Source organism: Microtus ochrogaster, chromosome 24 (assembly GCF_000317375.1).
Source record: "Microtus ochrogaster isolate Prairie Vole_2 chromosome 24, MicOch1.0, whole genome shotgun sequence".
Taxonomy (NCBI): Eukaryota; Metazoa; Chordata; class Mammalia; order Rodentia; family Cricetidae; genus Microtus; species Microtus ochrogaster.
Genome location: NC_022024.1, coordinates 19,518,788 through 19,526,719, shown reverse-complemented (window position 1 = coordinate 19,526,719; position 7,932 = coordinate 19,518,788).

The window sequence follows — 7,932 nt, the reverse complement described above, 5'->3', positions numbered from 1 at the left end:
ACATAACAAATCCAAGATATCCTGGGCTCCATAAGAAACTGTTACAAACAAAACTAAAGTCAACATAGTAACATTCACCCATGATCCTAGAACTGGAAACTAAGATATAGGCTACCCTTAGCTACATAACAAATCCAAGATATCCTGGGCTCCATAAGAAACTGTTACAAACAAAACTAAACACAAACTAGAAATATATATATATATATTATATAATTATAATATATTACACATATATGTGTGTCTATGTGTATATACATATATGCACATTCTTCTCCTTAACACTATATTTAAAAAGATACAAGTCTTTCCTTAGTTAGAAGTGGAAAACTTAGAACTTTTGTTCTTATGTGCTTTTATGCCCCTGAGTTGTGTCTTTTAAGATCGCCTATGCCTCACTCCCAGAGACAGATATGTGCCCCTTCTACCTCAACACCAGCATGAATCCTTAAGTCCAAGTTCTCACTAATGGAACGCTTTAAAAAGCTGATGATGGCTTTGTGTGAACATGGTAGAACCAAACTCCTTCCTGGGGATGGAACAGATCCTGCAGTACAGGAAACCTGAGATGAGTTCATCCACAGATCTCCACTGGGTGTCTACGTGGTTTTGGCCACTTGGAAAGTGAATGCCAGGTACCAATATTCTATATGACTCCACCCCCAAGATGTTGAGAACTTCTTAACTATGGAGGAAGTCTGAGAATTAGCAAGTGTAACTTTTTTCCCTTCTTAATTAAAAGGAACAGGGGACATTTGCTTTGAAGGTTCCAGAAATTTTGATGTATACACAAAGAGTTGCACTCATGAATAGTACCAGCTGCGGGCTGCAAATTCTTCCGATGGTAGAAAGAAAAACAGGGCTGTGGCCAGGGATTCAGATGTGGGATACTCTTTCCTTGATGGATTCAGTCATTAATTTTTTTCCTTTGGATTTTAGCCTTCAGTATTCTTGGCATTGTTCCAGCCTTCATTGTTCTGAGAAGCCATGAAAGGCACGTCAGATTCTAATGTCTTGATACCCCTAATTTGTCACCGTAAAGAACAAAGTAAACCTGAGTCCGCAGGAGCAAATTTAGTGAAACTAAGTAATCAAAATCCAATGTCAAGACCTTGGGGAATAGTTTACCCCCTCTATCCCATCTTCAATCCGATGTATAATCAGTGATATTAAGCAGTTTGGGTTTACTAAAATAGGCCAATGTATGACTCATGAGAGAGTCACTAAACGCTACAGGCTGGTGATTTGTAACTTGATGTGGGCTCTAACAAGATCAGGGTTCAAAAATTTAGATTTACGTTAATTTTGTTACCAACAAAAATTAAGAAAAACCTGCAAAATGAAATAAAAATGCAAGAAAGGCTTCAGAATAAATTAGAGGGAGCTAGAGAGATGACCCCGTGGTGAAGAGCATTGGCTGCTCTTCCAGAAGACCTGGGTTCAATTCCTAGCACCCACCTGGCAGCTCACAACTGTTGGTAACTCAAGTTCCAAGGGATACAATTTCTTCACACAGATATGCAGGCCAAACACCAATGCACATAAAAATAAAAATACAAAGAAAATAGAATCTTGAGGCACATTGCCAATATATGGGAAAACCAAGACACATTTTTATTTTGCTTTGCCTTGTTGATTATGTCTACTGAGATTTAATAATTAAAAGGAAGTCATGGCTTCAGAAAATAATATGTCAACGTAAGGTAGTTGTATTTGTATTCACAATATTTTGCTTAGTGAAGATCTGAATTTAGAGTTTGATTTAAGCAATCTATAGGAAACTATAGCAATCGATAGGAAATTTAAATACTCTCGTATGGGCAGCAATGAGTGTGTTGTACTTCAGGAGTTCAAATCAAACAACTGAATAGCTCTCATGTGGAAATAGTAACTAACTATACAATATCCAAGAAAAATGGAAAAATAGGTGTTAAAACACTCAGTTATTGATCTTCATGGTGATAAATATATTTACGACATATTTAAATATATACATAAAACATGCTTATATGGGTGAATTAAATTCCTCAGTTCACAAAAAACAACTATCACAATGCCAATACTCTGAAAATACATAAAGGCAAACGATAATTCATTCACTTTGATAGATTCACAGAAACTCATTGAAAATAAGCATTAGTTCCATTGACATGTAAAAAATTTTACCTGGAAATTTAAGTCCTTTTCTGTATTTTTTTTTTTTTTTGGAGAAAATGCTATTTATTTGCAAAGAACTTCTTGAAATAATCTAGCGGCCCCTTAGAGCAAAGCGTGCTATGGTGCAGTAGGGAACTAAAATGTGGGACACACGAGCAATCAACTAGGGCAAGCACCATTGGCAACACCCTCAAACAGCCCCGGCTTAGGTATCAGAGCGGACTGGGAAGTGAAGATTCAAAATGTAGAGTGAGCTTTACAGCCACCCCACCCATAGGAGGCTGCAAGTCTTTAAAATGACAGGCATTTTGAGGGAATTCTGAAATATGGACTACTTTGGATTAAAATTGTTTGGTTCTGTTATTCATAAGACTTAAATGACAAAATTGAAAACTGAAGTGGACTCTCTTTTCATGCTTTTGGTGTTTCTGACATGGATGAAATTGTATCTCTCCAAGTAAAACGACTCTGGCTGCCTTCTTCTTTCAGAATGAGTTTATCATTAGGGAAAAGTTTAAAAATCACGGCGGACAAATAATCCCTTAATGCTTTTCCTGGCTAACAAGTAATTCGTCAAAGCAATCCAATTTCTAAATAGCACACAAATCCTGTAAGACAGTGAGCCAATGCATCTGCTCCTTCTGTGTTTAGACTGTATATGAAATCTTTTATTCGGGGCTGGGGAAGCCAATCCTGAGGTTGAATTCTTGAGTAAGGTAATTTAGCCCTAGTGACAAAATATGACTTATAATTTTTTGTGTGTGCTTTGCAATATTTAAAATTATTTATTTATTTTGTGTATTAACGCTTTGCCTGTACATATGTATGTTCACTATATGCATGCCAGGTGCTGACAGAAGACAGAAGAGGGTGTTAGATCCCCCGAAACTAGAGTAGAGGATGGTTATGAACCAGCATGTGGGTGACAGGAATTGAACTGGGTCTTCTATAAGAGCAACAAATGCTCTTAACCACTGAGCCATCTTGCCAGACCCACTTGGAAATATTTTTTAAAAGTAATCTGTGGCCTAGTTTTTTCCTTGTCTTAGGGCCTGTTAAAGAGCAGACATCTTTATTTTTTCTAAAAAAAATGTGTTCTCACTATATTGCCCTGGTTGGCCTGCAACTCTCTATGTAGACCAGTTTGGCCTGAGCTCACAGAGATCTACCTGCCTCTATCTCTCCGTGCTGAGATAAAAGGTATGTACCAAACCGTCCAGCCGTTTTCAGTTTTTTATTATGATTTTTGTCATCTAATAAGTATTCTTAAAATCAAAAGACACAAAAGATTTTCTCTTGCACTTTCTTCTAGATCCAGTTTAGTTTCCGTTGGCTATAGCTTAATTGTGTAAAACATTGCCTGAGAAGAAATGCAGAGGTATCCCATGGATGGTTACAAAGTCCATGGCATAGAAGCAGTTTGAGCATCAGCATCCCCATCTTCCAGGTTAACTGCTTTGTTTGTCGTACACTCTGGGAAGTACATAAAAAAATGATTTTAATAATCAAGGTGGTTTTGCTTTATTTTATTTTAATACATTTAGTAAACAACTACGTGAGACTGAACAAGGGTTCCTGTCAGAATCTGCAGGTGTAAACATGATACGCAAGTGAACCTTGACAGGTCATTATTTATGTGTGCCAATGAGTTCTCCTAGAGGTAGAGCGGTATTAGCTCTCATTGCTATGATGAACTACCTGAAGAAAGTTCCTTATACGGATAAAAACTTTATTTTGGCTCACGGTTTTGGAGTCCGTGGGCATGATTTAAATGGCTTTGAGCTTTTGGTAAACAAAAGCATTCAGCTCACGGCTGCAAAGCAAGAAGCCAGGGGTTCATGATCCTCCAAGGGCACACTATCAGGCATCCAGAGAGTTTATGCTTAGCTATACCTCTTACAAGTTCAACCACGTGCTGACAGAATCATAGTGGGTCCCTGCTAACAACATAGGCCTGCGAGGAACAGTCAGCCTGCAAACTACCATGAAACATGGCAGATGATGTCCTTACCCCTCGTCATCCACAGTGGATGATGTGACAGCAGAACCCCAGGAAATGCTTTGCACAGAACTCGAGGTCCATTAGCCCGGAGACTGGGAAGTTATTTAAGTAGGATTGGGAGAGACTGAGTCACACAGAGGAAACATGCAAGCATCAATTAACTCTGCCTGAAGCACTGGGCATAGAAAGACCAAAGGAGGAATTTTGCACTGCTTTCCCTACCTCTTCTAGAGTTCTCTGGAGAAAAATAATACAAAGCCTCAAGAGGTAGACGCCAAAGCACAGTCCTGCTTGATTGGAATATGGCCCCCTCTTCCATTTACCAGTCTAATCAGGCATGCAAAAATTTGTTCTCAGCTCTTTCCCCCCAAAAACTGTAGAGTTGAAGAGCCCTAAGTCAGAGAAGCCTTTTTTTGCAAGGCCCTTCCTTCCTCAGCCTGTGGCTTGAATTCATCACCCTCACTGCCATACTAAGGGCGGTGTACGATTGTACACTCACAGGTACAAGTGCTTGGAAAACTGGGTGATTACACGCAGGCCCAATTTCTCCATCAGTCACCCACTTGAGAAGAGTCCAGCTAGAGCAGAGGTGTCCTTTCCCGCTCCTGATTAAATAAGTCCTGAGTTCTATCCAAGCAGAGATGATTAGTGAGATACATTTCTGCTAAGAGCGTCATTACAGTGCTTTCGCAAGCCCAGCGGTATCAGTGTGCTCTCAGCTAATCTGTGACTGACTTCTCGCCTCTGTTAAAAGCTATGACAGCCTTCTCTGCCTCCTGTCTGCTGGAGGACCCTGGACCAGACCTCTGTGACAGGGTCACTTTCCGTTATCCCCATGGAACAAAGCCCAGCTGCCCATTTCTCATTGTCTTGTGAACTATGCGAGAGTGCCAGGAAGTCTTTGGGGCTGAGGGATGTCTCTATTTAGTCCAGGAATTGTAGCCATTGTTTAGGGATCATGAGGGAAACTAGGGGCTTGCATTTGTGTTTCTGCTTCTAACTGCTGACAGAACATGACAGTTTCTGAGGAGGAGCATGCTACCTCTCCTATAGCCAGTGAGAAGGCTTGGGGGGGGGGGGATTCAACTGTGAATAAAATGGAAACTTACACAATGTCATGATGCAATATATCTGACATTCTGCTCTTTCGGGGAATGGGCTACATTTTCATCTCCACAAAGGGTCAAGTATCCTCATGTCTTTCCTTTCTCATGAGGATCTTCTGAATGCCTTCACTACCAGGCAGAGGACGAAACAAATAACATCGCGTATTTTATGCCTTTCCAGGTCCAACACACAGGTTTTCAAATTAAGAGCACTAAAGTGCACTGCGCAGACTATTGTGGAGACATAATAAAAACAAAGTGATCCAAATGTGGAGGAAGGATAATAAATATTGAGGACAGCGTAGGAAAGTGTTGACAGCAAGAGAAAGGGACGTTAGCCTTTTTTGGAACAGGATTCAGAGAACAGAATCCAGATGGCGGTAACAATGATTAAAATTTTCTGGGTAATTTGAAAAAATCTCGTCAGATAGGGTGCAGCAAAAGATTATGCTGATGAAGTAGCCAGGGGAAGCATTGTTAGGGATTTGAATGTCACCCTGAAGACTTTCGCACATCTCTGTCATATGAGGAATCTTGATTTAAAACATCTGCCATGTGTCTATCATCTATCTGTTCATCCATCCATTTATCCGTCTGTATGATATGAACACAGAAGAAGAACTTTGTTGGGGAACGAAGGGATCTGAAGACTCTGAAGGGATGGAAGAGGGAGGAAAAAGACATGTTAACAGGAGAGGTTAGAAAAATATATCATGTTTTCTCTTGTGTAATCTAGACAGACACACATACACATGCAAACACCCACAATGCATGATGTAAAGGCACATTGGGGGTAGCTTTCCTATTACAGGGAAGGAATGGAATCAGTGGACTCTTAGATAATCAGCATAATGATTATCTAAGAATGAAAATGTCATAATTCAACTAATGATCGTGTAAGGTAAAATATTAAAAGCACTACTGGGTCACCTTCTAAGACATGGGATGTCAGTCAATAGGTAAAATTAGGAGCCAGATGCCAAAGAACACAAAAGAGTCGTTGGGATGCCCTGGATTTAGGCTTCGAAAGGAGTGGCAGTCAAAAGACATGGAGCAAGCAGAATGAACCAGATTTAATGTTTAATGGAAGAATTCTAAAATGATTTTTGGGTTTAGGTGGAAATGTCCTTTCATTGAAAGGAAGAGAGAGAAGGTAGCATTGACAGGAACATTCCATTTTAAACATGCCGATTGTAGGACTATTAGTCAGTATTTCCTGAATGAATCCTCATGGGTTAGAAAGAAATCTACCTCTTTAGTAAGGACACTGAAGATCCTTATTCTCAAAATTCATTAACGTCTCTGGTTATCTCCACACCAACTGGATTAGTAGACTTCCAAACCTGTGTTGCTGCCATGCTGTTTCATGTTTATGTGATGACTGTGTATAGTATTTATCTACTTAATATTTTGAGATTTCTATATGCAAGAATTCTCTCTTTTTCTCCCTTTGGTTTTTCAAGACAGGGTTTCTCTGTAGCCTTAGAGCCTGTCCTGGAACTAGTTCTTGTAGACCAGGCTGACTTAGAACTCACAGAGATCCATCTGCCTCTGCCTCCTGAGTACTGGGGTTCAAGGCGTGTGCCACCACTGCAGGGCTCCAAGAATTTTTTTTTTTTTTATTGAGAAAAGGAAAAAAAAAAAACAAGTTTCTGCCTCCTCCCAGCCTCCTATTTCCCTCCCCCTCCTCCCACTCTTCTCCCCCTCCCCCCACTCCTCTCCCCTTCCCTCTCCAGTCCAAAGAGCAGTCAGGGTTCCCTGCCCTGTGGTAAGTCCTAGGTCCTCCCCCCTCCGTCCATATCTAGGAAGGTGAACATCCAAACTGGCTAGGCTCCCACAAAGCCAGCACATTAAGTTGGATCAAAACTTCGTGCCATTGTCCTTGGCTTCTCATCAGCCCTCATTGTTCACCATGTTCAGAGAGTCTAGTTTTATCCCATGCTTTTTCAGTCACAGTCCAGCTGGCCTTGATGAGCTTCCAATAGATCAGCTCCACTGTCTCAGTGGGTGGGTGCACCCCTCGTGGTCCCGACTTCTTTGCTCATGTTCTCCCTCCTTCTGCTCCTCATTGGGACCTTGGGAGCTCAGTCCAGTGCTCCAGTGTGGGTCTTAATAACAGATTTCTCCCTTTCCTAGCTCTGTTTCCCCATAGTTAATAGGAATGAAATAGGTATAAAGAAGTTAGGAAGTCTGACTAATATTACACATCTAATAAGAGACAACATTAAAATTCAAGATATATCAGTTTCATTCTTCTTGAAACTCTCACTTGTAATCATTAGAACCTTCACGCTGTCTCTTCTAGATGATTCTATCTCCTTTTTGAAGCAGCTGATTTCCTACTTAACTCTTCATGTACTTAATGTGGCTTCTACTTCTAAAACTATGAGAAGGATCAGCGATCAATTTTGAAGGAGATTTTCCAGTTGTTTTTGGTATCTCATCTTCCACCAGTTGATGACTCCTGAGGACTTGGGGAAGTCTTCCTGGTGATGACACGCCTTGGTCTTCCTGCTTCACATCTGTGTTTCTCAGCCTTCCTGTTATCTGTCCTTCTCCATCAGTTCTTCCTGCTGGGGTTCTTCAGCCGTCAGAACTCATTCTCTCATTCTCCATTTTCATACCTTTTATGATGCATGCTCGTCTTCCACTAGCTTCAATTTCAAT